This window comes from Podarcis pityusensis (assembly GCF_964106645.2).
Source record: "Podarcis pityusensis genome assembly, chromosome: 4".
NCBI lineage: Eukaryota > Metazoa > Chordata > Lepidosauria > Squamata > Lacertidae > Podarcis > Podarcis pityusensis.
The window spans coordinates 27,659,336-27,672,580 of record NC_138027.1 but is presented as its reverse complement, the minus strand read 5'-3'; the positions used below and the strand labels follow the sequence as shown (position 1 = coordinate 27,672,580).

At 48.6% G+C, this 13,245-nt stretch overlaps 1 protein-coding gene across 1 annotated transcript in view; it reads right to left on the bottom strand.

Annotated features, from left to right (window-relative positions):
• PDS5B (PDS5 cohesin associated factor B) overlaps positions 1 to 12,148 on the bottom strand; it is a 79,953-nt gene extending 67,805 nt beyond the window's left edge. The window contains exon 1 of the mRNA XM_081004037.1: positions 11,995 to 12,148. The gene's annotated coding sequence lies outside the window, so the exon portion shown is untranslated. The remainder of the gene's footprint in view (positions 1 to 11,994) is intronic.
• Between the last annotated feature and the right edge of the window lie 1,097 nt (positions 12,149 to 13,245).

Genomic DNA, 13,245 nt, shown 5'->3' with positions numbered 1-13,245 from the left:
TGGAGTTCTTTTAAGAACTGAAATGTGGACACCAACAGACCCCGAAGGCTAGTTTCTTTTTAATTTTTCAGTCAGTTCTACAACTTTATCCTCTTTCATCCCCATTTTACACAGTTCTTCACAATTCACTTCCCCAAAACACTGCTTCACATATGGGCTTCTCTCTCCCAAACATCCTTGCAATTTAACATATGTTCAAGAATTTGTTTAGCTTCCCTGCAATTTCCTTCCCTTCCTTCAGTGTTTTCTTTTATACTGACATCTTTCTCCAGAGAGTTTCCTACTTCTAGTGCGTTCACTTTTTAATAGTATCAGTTTGTTCCACAAGTACTTTCTTGGCCTGCCTTACTGTCAACTTACATTTACTATGCCATAATTTGTGCTTTTTATTTTTCTCATTTTAGCGATGCTTCATTTGTACAGCTTTTAATGCAAGTCACATTTCTTTCTACAGCCTCCTTGACTGCAATTTAACAGCAATTTCAAGAAATAGTACATTATAAATATAACTGTGACTTTCTTGACAATTTCCCACTCAGCAGAAAGTTTGGTGGTGTTACACTCACTGTTTTGAAGCAGTTGAACAAGATATTTCACATCAAATTCAAGGCACCACTTGGGATTTAATCATAACTCTTGTAAACCCAAATCTGCAATTATTTATTGTGTCTAAGCTTCTGGGTTTATCACAATGACATTTCCCAGTCAATTTTATTATATCAACAAGGTGGCTCCTTGATTTACTTTATATATACCATCCAACTGTCAGTCAATGAGCTGACAATACAGTGCATTTAGTACTTATTTAGCTGGAATTTCTACATACAGTGGTACCTCGGGTTAAGTACTTAATTCGTTCCGGAGGTCCGTTCTTAACCTGAAACTGTTCTTAACCTGAAGCACCAATTTAGCTAATGGGGCCTCCTGCTGCTGCCGTGCTGCTGCCACGCAATTTCTGTTCTCATCCTGAAGCAAAGTTCTTAACCCGAGGTACTATTTCTGGGTTAGCGGAGTCTGTAACCTGAAGCGTATGTAACCCGAGGTACCACTGTATAACAATTCTGTGGATAAGTTTGTTTCCTTTATTATGGTGGGACAGAACTTCCAACCCATGGGCCAGATTACAGTCAATAGGGGTAGGATTAACTACAGCTCCCATCATTCCCAGCCAGGATGGCCAATGGTCAGGGATGATGGGAATTGTTGTCCAACATCTAAAAGCTACCCCAGTTCCCACCCTAGTGCAACCAAATACTGCTTTGAGCAAAGAAGATCTTCCTTGGCAGCTCATCTGGAGCTGAAGCCAGGCTGCAAAGTAAGGTAGGAAAAAAACAGCACACTTTAACCATTCAATTTTGTGGGGGTGAAAGCACCCCCTGGGTCACTTTTCACTGTGCAATTCACAATAGGCAGATCTAAAAAGTAGTCATTCTAGGACACAAACTATCACCCACACAGCATCTCCAAACTTCAGCACTTACCACTTACCATTTTTCTACTGGAAACAAAAGAAAATCTGTAGCATACAATGCTCCCAAAATGAATCACATTTTGCCATTAGGGTGTATTTACTATCCTAGTCACTGTTATAATTTTTTCATAGAAAAATGGTCAGGGACACATCACCAAAGAACACTGAGATCAAACACGTTTGCAGTTACATGACAACGGATTAACCAAATTTGCAATCACTACTCCAAGGACCCACTGTTGCAGCGCAGATCTATCTAGAATGACACAACTTTGGCCGACAGTATTTTCATTCATTTTACAGAGAGCAAAACAACTCATGATTATTGAGCAAGTGTCAATAGGTTGGCACAAACCATATCATGTTGTTTTGGGGACATTTCTCTAACCTAGGACAACTTTCTTGCAAATTTCTAAATGGGTTTAGGAAAACACCCAGAAATAAGTGTTTTCTGGCTCTTAGTGTTTGAGTATTGTCAAACACACTTCTTCTTACACCACAGACAAAAATATTTTCTGGGGTTGCACTTCTACCCCACAATACATTGAAAGTTTCATTGAAGTAGACAATACACCTCCAAAAACTTACTGTGATTGTTTTCCCCTGACACTGGGACAGTGCTTTTTTTACTAGAAAAAGAGGTGCAGGATCTCCATCCCTACCTTACAATTCCTGATTTATTTAACATGCAGAGCAACAATACTGTCAACGTAAGTTTACTTGGTTCTCTCAATAATTTTTATGTAAGTATACTTTCAGTTTCAGGTGCCACAAGTCACCTGTTTTGGCTCTCTTATCATCAGGAAATAGACATATATGTTTCTTTACTCTTTGTTTCTACATATTTTTGTAGACATTACATTTAATCTTCACACTGAGATCTCAGTTTGAATGCACTGATTTTAGCATCTATCCATCCATCAATGCTTTGAGAAAATAAATTGTCCCCGTTTCCTTAACCTGATCAGCTTTGCATTAGAAGGAGCACCAGCAAATGAGTTATATTGCAGTTCTACATATGTGCTCCCTCCCCCAAAACATCCCTTGTTTTTTAATTGATTTAAATTCTTTATTCTAACACCCGCATTACATTCATGCATTGAGACTTCACAGCTTTGCCTGTCATCTCACTATGAGAATCTGGTCTTAACCCATGTAGCAATCTAAATTTGGCTTCCTGGACTTCCCAACTAAATTATCTGCCTCCTCTAGTAGCCTAACTAGTCATTTTATGATATCAGAAATAGTCACACCATATCACACAGAAGGTAATGTCATGCAATCAAGCTACCCATCACAAATCTATCTATGTCTCTGCGGTTACTACATGGATCCTACACTCTATACTATGGGGAATGTGGAGCTCTAAGCCATTGAAAGAACTCTATCACCATTAGAGAAATGGTGAGGTTATCGCAAACACAGCATGGAACACTTTCTGATCCACTTTCCTCCTCTGTCTGGATTCTGCAAATGTTTTTTTCAATAGAATAAATGGGCAAGAACTCTTGAAAGGGCTACATTCCAATGTGTTTGCCATCAGTTGAAAATTCAGTCATATATTTTCTCTATTTCTAATATTAGACTACCACCAAACTATATTTTAACCTCATTATAAACTCTTTTATAATGATAAAGCAATGAAGCACAAGGTTGTTGTCAGGGAACTGCCATCGGAAGGAAGGGAAGTGAAAGGGCTCACACAGGTTGGGAGAGACTCAGCAGCTGAAGAGGGAACCAGTAGGGGGAGAGGAGCTGAGCTGAGGGAAAGGGAGCTGGAGGGATGGCTCAGAGACACTTCCAGCGAAAACAGTGGGGAGGTTTCAGGACCTCCTGTAGGGACACCCACTCCTCGCCGGAAACTGTCACGCAGAGAGTCCAGAAGACGTGTTTCCGTTAAGGAGCTTTTATGTTGGAAGCGATTCCGAAAGCAACCACTGTCGGAATCTGCCAGCGACTGACGGAGCCATGTTTAAGGGGCTCCGTTACAGACAGAGGTTTGCAAACTTGACCAAACTCTGAGGGACTAGGATTTTACACACAAGCAGCTCATCGTCCCATCACAGCATTCCGACAGTCTTCGTGAGCAGCTTGTGCAGGAGAAGGCATCATGAGCAACCCAGCCGGAACCGGAGAAGCAGGAGCTGAAGCGGGTCCAAGCCTGGAAGAAAGGTACCGGGTGTTGGAGGTCCAGCTAGCGCTGCAGACGGCGAGGCTTGAGGAGAGGAGGGCTCAGGATGCAGACAAAAAGGGGAAAGACACCCAGCTCGTCAGAAAGGTACCAGGATTGGTGCAGAAGTTTGGGGGGGAGCCCAAAGACTATCATGGCTTTCGGACAGAGATGCAATATGCCCTCAATCTGCAGTTTGATGAATTCCCTGACGAGGAATCACGAGTGGCTTTCGTGATTGGGCATCTTGAAAAGGGGGCGAGAGACTGGGTTAGACCCCTGATGGCAGCGAATAGTGACGTCCTAAAGGACACGATGAAGTTCTTTCGCGCCATGGATCTGATGTTTTCCAGCGATATTGAACAGGGAGTGGTCCGCAGACAGTTAATGGCTTGCAAACAGGGGAGCCGATCTGTCCGTGAGTACTGGACTGAGTTCACCATGTTGATCCATAAATTGGGGTGGGATCTATCGGCGGAACCCATTCAAATGCTCTTTGAAGAAGGGCTTTCTTCGGCTGTGAAAGACGAACTTTCCCGGGCGCCCAGGGCGGAGTCTATGGACCAGCTGACCAAATCAGCGCTGACCATAGGAGCGCGCCAGGAGGCGAGAGCATTGGAGAGGCGGGAAGGGAAGGGGGAACGTTGGAAGGAGTTCCGCATTCCAGACATTCCAGAGCCAACTTTCCCGCCGGCAGAGCCGATGGAAATCGGAACAGCGCGCGCGCGCGCAGTTTCAAAGCCCAGTGAGGGGGGAAAGAAGGAGGGAAAAGGCGCCCGGAAATGCTATCTCTGCCAACAGCCAGGTCACTTTGCCAGAGTCTGCCCCCAGAGGAAGGAATGGCAAGGGATGGTAGGAGCTGTGGAAGGAAGAGAGGAAGAAATACCGAAGCAAGTAAAAGCCAACGCCTGGCTGCCACCGTCGGGGCACAGCAGCCAGGCCAAAGAGCAGTGAAAGTGCCCACGCCAGAACCTCCTAAACCCGCCCTAGTGATAGAAGTGGCGCTAGAGCTGCCAAACGGACACCCTCTAAAGATAAAGGCGCTGTTGGACTCAGGCAGCTCCTGCAATTTCATGAGCAAAGAGTTTGCAGCTGAACACCAGATACAGACGATCCCTTTAAGCAACCCCCTGCAGGTGACCACGATCGATGGCAGGGAGCTGTTGGGAGGAGAAGTCAGCTTGCAGACCGTCCCAATGATAATGAAGGTGGCAAGGCACACCAAACTGATAGCGTTTAATGTGGCCACCTTGGGAGGAGCTCCCATTATATTGGGGATGAGCTGGCTAGCGTTACATGATCCGCTGGTGGGCTGGCATCAGAGAGTGGTTTCTTTTGGTTCAGCACATTGCTTAGAACACTGCAAAGAGGGAAAGGGTTTGGCAGGGGCCCAAGCCACCCTAGCAGGGACTGAAGTAACGGAGAACGTGAAGGTACCACGACAATACGCAGATCTCCGCGACGTCTTCAGCGAAAGGGAAGCTGACCAACTACCCCCGCATAGACCCTTTGACTGTCAAATCAATTTACTCCCTGGGGCACAGCTCCCTGTAGGCAAGCTGTACGCCATGTCAGACAGAGAGATGCAGGAGCTAAGAGAGTTCATTGACAAGAACCTGAAGAGAGGGTTCATCAGAGAGTCCAGGGCGGTGGGGGGCAGCCCAGTGTTTTTTGTGGATAAAAAAAACACGAACAAGCCGAGGCTTGTGTGTGACTTCAGGGCCTTAAATGCAGTGTCAGAACCAGTGGCTTTCCCTATGCCCAGGATTGACGACATTTTGACAAGGGTCAGGAAGGGAAAGATTTTTACTAAACTGGACCTAAGGGGGGCGTACAACCTGATACGAATAAGGAAGGGGGATGAATGGAAAACCACCATGTTCACCCCTTTGGGGGCATTTGAATATTTAGTTATGCCCTTCGGCCTACAAGGAGGCTCCGCGTGCTTTCAATCGTTTATGAACCACGTCCTGGGGCCTTTGCTTTACAAGAATTGTGTGGCCTTCTTAGACGACGTGTTGGTGTATTCTGAGAATGAGGAGCAGCATGTGAGAGACGTCAGAGAAGTGTTGAGCAGGCTGCAAGCCAACCAGCTGTGGGTGAAACTGGAGAAGTGTCAGTTTCATACCAAGGAGGTGGAATTCCTGGGGTATCGCCTGTCAGACAAGGGATTGGCCATGGATCCCGGCAAGGTCCAGGCGGTGCTGGAATGGAAAACACCCAAAACAAGGAAGGATGTGCAGAGGTTCCTAGGATTTGGGAACTTCTATCGTAAGTTCATCCGAAACTTTGCCCACCTGACGGCGCCCATTACGGACTGTCTCAGCAGTAAGAAGAAGTTCGTTTGGACTGAGGAGGCGGAGCGAGCATTTGAGGAACTAAAAAGGGCCTTCGCCTCGGAACAACAACTCCTGCATGTGGATTTACAAAAACCGATGAGAGTGGAAACTGACGCATCAGACAGAGCTATTGGGGCGGTGCTTCTGCAGCCAGGGAAGGAGGAGTCAGAGTGGAGACCGTGTGCCTTTTTTTCGCGAAAGCTGAACAAATCCGAGAGGAACTACACGGTGTATGACCGAGAACTACTAGCCATTCATGAGGCGTTCCGGAGATGGAGGCACCTGCTAATTGGCGCACAACATAAGGTGCAAGTGTGCACTGACCACAAGAACCTAGAGTATTGGAGGACGGCACGAGTGCTCAACCAACGGCAAGTGAGATGGGCCCAGGAGTTCTCCAAATTTAACTTTGAGATTTGTTACGTGCCAGGCCCAGAGAACATTAGGGCGGACGCTCTCTCACGCAAACCTGAATATTTGGAGGGGGAGGGAGCACCCGAAGAGAGACATGTCATTCCAGAGGACCGCTGGGTGTGTGGGGCGGCATTGGTGGGACAAAGAGAACTGGTAGAGGAAACAGAGAATGATGAATACGCCCAGAATAAGCTCAGAGGTCTTAGGGGTGAGGGAGAGGAACCAGGGGGTTTCGAGGAAAGAAATGGAGCTTTGTATTACAAAGGGGCACTGTATATCCCTGAAGGAGACTTAAGGGGGAGGGTACTCAAGCAGTTGCACGACAGCCCCACGGCGGGGCATTTTGGACAACACAAAACCATGTGGTTGGTCACCAGGGAATTTTGGTGGCCTAAGGTGAGGGAAGATGTACGGGAGTATGTAAGAGGGTGTGAGCAATGCCAGCGAGCCAAAGGGGAGAGGCGGGCACCGGCGGGGCTATTAGAACCCTTACCAACCCCAGAACGACCTTGGGAGGCAGTGTCGATAGATTTTATGACTGATCTGCCGAAGTCCAAGGGGAAAACAGCCATCATGGTGGTGGTAGACCTACTAACGAAGATGTGCCACTTTGTAGCCTGCTCGCATGCAGTCACGGCGGAAGAGACAGCGAAGTTATTTGTAGAACACATTTTTAGGTTGCACGGGGTGCCATTGAGGGTGGTCTCAGACCGAGGAAAACAATTTACTTCCAGGTTCTGGAGGAAGCTCATGAGCTTACTGCAGGTGGAGGTCAACTTTTCGACTGCCCGGCACCCTGAAACCAACGGGCAGGCGGAAAGAGCAAACGGGGTCCTCCAGCAATACCTGAGGTGTTATGTCAATGACAGAGAGAATGACTGGGTAGAAAAGTTGGCGCTGGCGGAATTTGCCTACAACAATGCCGAGAATGTGTCCACAGGGATGAGCCCCTTCTTGGCTAATTATGGGTGTCATCCCAGGGCTTTCCCAGGGGGAGAAGGGGAGAGATGGGGTGTCCCGGCAGCCGAGCATTTTGTAGAAGAAATGGAAGCAATCCATCGTCAGCTCCAACTCAACTTAGAAAGGGCGAAGGAAGAATACAAGAGGCAGGCAGACAAGAACCGAAGGGAAGGTGAAACCATAAGGGTGGGAGATAGGGTGTGGCTGTCAACCCAAGGGTTGCCGTTCAAAGGAGGTTGTAAGAAATTAAGACCCAGGAGATTGGGTCCCTTTGAGGTCATTCAACAGGTCAACCCAGTGGCTTTCAGGCTCCGGTTACCCAACCACATGAAACTGCACCCAGTATTTCACAGGTCGTTACTGTCACCGTATGAGGGGGGACGAGAAGGGATGGCCACTCGGGGACCGGTCATAGAAGAAAGGGAATGCAGCAGCCATGTGGCAGAAATCCTCGACGCCAGATGGAAGGGGGATCAGGTGGAGTATTTGGTAGCGTGGGAAGGAGAACCGGAGTCAGAAAACACTTGGGTAATGGCAGAAGATATCAATGACGAGGTATTGATAGAAACGTTCCATCAAAGGTTCCCAAGGAAACCTCAGCCTGTGGAGAGGTTCCGGAGGGAATACTTTGGGACCACCGATGAGGAGGAGGAGTTGGAAGGATTCTCGGAATCGGAAGGGGAAGGGGAGATGGACTCTGAGGAGGAGGAGTACTTCGAGACCAGGAACCGCAACAGGTGGAGAGAAGTGTTCGGGACATCGGAAGATGAAGGAAGTTCATTCCGGGGTTTTGCCTCCTCACCGCCCGTAGAGGAGGGGGCGAGAGGGGATGAAGGGGGCCCTGGAGGGGAGGTGGATGTCAGGGAACTGCCATCGGAAGGAAGGGAAGTGAAAGGGCTCACACAGGTTGGGAGAGACTCAGCAGCTGAAGAGGGAACCAGTAGGGGGAGAGGAGCTGAGCTGAGGGAAAGGGAGCTGGAGGGATGGCTCAGAGACACTTCCAGCGAAAACAGTGGGGAGGTTTCAGGACCTCCTGTAGGGACACCCACTCCTCGCCGGAAACTGTCACGCAGAGAGTCCAGAAGACGTGTTTCCGTTAAGGAGCTTTTATGTTGGAAGCGATTCCGAAAGCAACCACTGTCGGAATCTGCCAGCGACTGACGGAGCCATGTTTAAGGGGCTCCGTTACAGACAGAGGTTTGCAAACTTGACCAAACTCTGAGGGACTAGGATTTTACACACAAGCAGCTCATCGTCCCATCACAGTTGTGCTCCAAGAATGTAAGTAGTGCCAGATACAGTCATACCTCGGGATGAATACGCTTCAGGTTGAGCATTTTCGGATTGCACTTCGTGACGACCCGGAAGTAATGGAACATGTTACTTCCAGGTTTCGCCGCTTGTGCAGATGCTCAAAATGACGTCACGCGCATGCAAGGAAGCCGCAAAACGCGACCCGCACAGTCGCGTGTAACATTCGCTTCAGGATGTGAACGGGGCTCCGAAATGGATCCCGTTCGCATCCAGAGAGGTAGCACTGTAATATAAGAAACCAAATTCCTCAAGCAATACTATTCCTAAACATTTAAGAACAGTAAGAAATATTATGAACATTATTCTTAAGAGCTTCAGCGGGAAAGGAGGTCTTATTTTAGCTTGAATCTGTTTAACAGGACACACTACTCAATTCATGGCAAGACTCTCCATAGGTGAATTTTCTACATTTACACAGGAACTTCCAGTCCAATCCTAGACATGTCTACTCAGAAGCCCCATTTACTTCACTTATGCTTACTTCCAATAAGGAAGTGTATAGTTACAGCCTTAGATAGTGCTACAACTCTTACAAATGTAAACAACGTTTTAGAAACGGTCATTGACTTAAGGATGCAAGCTGATTACATTCTTACCTGCACTAACAAGAAAAGTATCCATTGAAACGATCTCCAGCATTTTGATTCTGAGCAGTAGACTGCATCTGACCTTGCAAACAGTGAAGTCAGATACAGTCACTCCCTCTAACCACCTTCCTCCCTTGCCCCTAGCAGTAAAAGCAGTACATAAAAGCAGATAAAAGGTATGGGAGAATTAAAAGAGAGTTGCCTTTCCTTAAGGGGACATTTGAAGTAGGCGACAAGTTTACTTCCTAGGGAGAACATACCACAACTAAGAACCACAACCAAGGTTTTTCCCCTCTCTCTTTGAGAGGAAAAGGACAGCTTCATTCACAAACTTCCTAGTGACAGTATGGACACTCAGCACAGCACATAAAGAGCAAGTTCCACCTATGAGTCCCCCTCACTTTCCCTCCTAGGTAAATACAACCATTACTTTAATCATATTTGCCCTATCACACACTCCAACTAGGTAGTGGAGGGGAAGAAAGGTAGTGAAGGAGCATCTCCACCCCCATTGTTCTGCCCGGACACTGAGGTCCAGCGCCAAGGGCCTTCTGGCAGTTCCCTCACTGTGAGAAGCAAAACTACAAGGAGCCAGGCAGAGGGCCTTCTCGGTAGTGGCACCTGCCCTGTGGAACGCCCTCCCATCAGATGTCAAAGAGAGAAACAACTACGGTACCTGACATTGAGAAGACATCTGAAGGCAGCCCTGTTTAGGGAAGTTTTTAATGTGTGATATTTTAATGTATTTTTAATATTTGTTGGAAGCCGCCCAGAATGGCTGGGGAGATAATAAATTATTATTATCATCATCAAAGTGTGATTTCAGAAAGTGGTTACTAGACAAATATCACCAGGCAGTTCACTATTTGCAAGTCTGCTATATATAGATTTATGACCAATTTAAAATAATAAAATAATAAACATTTTGGAATTGTTTCTTAATTAAAAGATACCAATACTGCATACGAATTTGTATAGTCAGCCTCAAAATACGAATTTGTATAGTCAGCCTCAAATACTTAAGCATGGCATTTATGTTTTTCCTGAAGTAACCGATTTCACAGCTAGCTGCCAATGAATACTATTTAAAGACATTACACCCGTTCAGAATAGTATACTTAACACATGCAAAGTGGGATTGCTGCAATAAGCTCCACCCCTGATTTCCACGTGTAGACTGTACCTTATGCACAATGCCGGCGTGTGTACAAAATGCAAGTCCTAGATTGCATGTACAGAGCCCACCCTCTGTGTATAAGGCACAATCTACTCATGAAGGATAGAGGAAAACCAAACTGCCAGAACCTTGTCGGCAGACATCTGCACAGGGCTAACAGTATCCCTCACAATGCAGCAGTAAACAGAACTACCCATGTAGGATTTGACAAAATATTATTAACACACCTATAACTGTAACAGAAAAGCAGTGTCATCCAAAAATGCATTAAATCCAAGTTAATGAATAGCATGACCGTGCAAGACATACTTCACATTGCAGTTATAGGTCTCCACAAGAAATCATTGCAAAGTGAAAATAACGTGCACCTATGAATTCCTTTACTTTTAACAATAACAAAATATATATCACTGCAGGAGCTGTACTAGTCATCTTGTTGATCTAAGGCTATGCCCACCCCTGATCTTTTTTTTCTCCATCAACCATGAAAGGAGCAGAGCTGCGGGAAGAGAAGCATCTTTATTTACTACATTGCAAGGCTGAAATTTCAGGTCCGGGATCCGTGGATCAGACAAACTCTCTTTCAAAAAGTAAAGGCTATCCGAGAGCGACCTATCACAATGATGGCAACTCACTGGCCGAAGGAAAAAGTGTGAGAGGCCTCTATTCAATATATGAAGCAACGGGTGCAAGGCAAACTAGCACGATTTGGATATGTTATAATCGAGGCAAGCAGCGCCCACCCCACTTCCTCCGTAAAGGAGGGAGAGAGAAAGAGAGAGAGAGAGAAAGCGACACGCCTCCAATGCACGGCAAGTTAAGAGAGCATAAAAGGAGGTGGGGGAACGAGCCTGGAGTCCCTTTTTCCCCTTCCCTCCACCGCCATCCTTACCAGGCCCCAGCCAATGGCAGCAGGAAGGGGCTGAGCTGGGGCAGGGTGCCTCTGCGAGGAGGAGGAGGAGGAGGAGGAGGTGGTGGGGGGACTAGCCCAACTAGGGAAGCCAAAGCACAAGGCTGCTCCGGGGCTCTCGGAGCCGCTCAAGTCTTGCAAGGAAAAAGCGGCTCTGTTGGGGCGGCTGGGGAAAGGGCAGCCGCGCCACATTTGAGGTGCAAAAGCCTCCTGCCGCCTGCAGCTGCTGTCTCTCTCCCAGAGATAAGGATTGTGCAAAGGGGGACCCGGGCAGGGGAAGAATGGGGCGGGGGAAGGGCAGGCGGAAAAAAAATAAAAATAAAATGTGTGCATTAAAGCGGGATGGGGAAGGCAGACAAGGTCACCCGCCACCACGCTGCTCATCCTCCCGCCACCCCCCAAAACACACACACAGACCCACAATCGCCCCACGGAGGAAAGGGCGACAAGTTCAATCTGCGGAGAACGGCCGAGGCGAAGGAGGGATGGCGGCCCCGGGGGGGAGCTGGAAGAGGAGCCATGGGGGCAAGCAGTCCTCCTCCCCACCCCCCAGCCGCCTCCTGGGTTTGCCGCCTGCCTCGATCGCCGAAGGGCTGGCGGTGGCGCGAAACGGGCTTCCTCCCCGCCTAGAGAAAGAGGGCGCTGCGCTTACCTTCCCAGAGGCTGCCGCCGCCGCCGCTGCTTCTCGTGAAGACGAGGCAGAGCGAGCTCGTCCGCTCCGCTCTCTGGCCCCGCCGCGCTAGGCTCGGGGAGCCGCCGCCGCCGCCGCTCGGCCCCGCAGCCAATCGCCGCGCACCCGCCTCCCTCCCTTCCGCAGCTCGCCGCGGTGCGTCTCGCCCCCACCCCTCCCCACTCGTCGGCTTCAAAATGGCGCCAACTCGTCTCCGGCGGCTGCTTCTCTCGGACAGACCCCGCCACCGAGCGGCAGGGAGAGGCCGGCGCCAAAGTGAGGCAGGAGCGACCCCTGCAGACACCGGGAAGGAAGTGGCGCTGGGAGACGGAGAAAGGGGGGGACAGCGACGCTGAACAGCCGTCCCAGAGACTGCGGGGTGCGTGGGGGCAACTCTTTCCCCCCTCGCGAGGCGGGTGGCTGCCTTCGCAACACAGCGCGTCGGCGGATTCCACGGTCGCCTAAATAGATTGGGTCTAAGAAGGAAGGAGCCACAGAGGCATGAAACTTCGGACGCACTCCGCAAAGCACCTCCGAGCCTGACCCCGCTGTTTGCAATCGTGCATGCCTGAAGGTCTCGCTCGCAGCCCCTCATTCTTTTTTTGTGCACGGTGACCAGAGCATGAGATCTCAGTTACGCGGTGCAGTCTGAGCCCCGTTGAGTTCCATGGGACTTCGTCGCAGGTAAGTGCGGGACTGCAGCTTAAGGAAGTTAGCAGTATTTAGTATCTGAAGGAGCAGATACATAGCTCGGGGATACTTCTGGATCCCTTGCTGTCCCTAAAGGCTCACGTGGCCTCGGTGGTGCGGAGTGTCTTCCATCAGTGTCTTCTGCTGGTGGCCCAGCTGTGTGCCTATTTGTACAGGAATAGCCTAACTGCCAGTGTCTGTGTTCTGGTAACCTACCTCCTGGCAAATAGAAGGAGATGAAATGGAGGCAGTGAGAGATTTTACTTTCTTGGGCTCCATGATCACTGCAGATGGTGACAGCAGCCACGGAATTAAAAGACGCCTGCTTCTTGGGAGAAAAGCAATGACAAACCTAGACAGCATCTTAAAAAGCAGAGACATCACCTTGCCGACAAAGGTCCGTATAGTTAAAGCTATGTTTTTCCCAGTAGTGATGTATGGAAGTGAGAGCTGGACCATCGAGAAGGCTGATTGCCGAAGAATCGATGCTTTTGAATTATGGTGCTGGAGGAAACTCTTGAGAGTTTCATGGACTACAAGAAG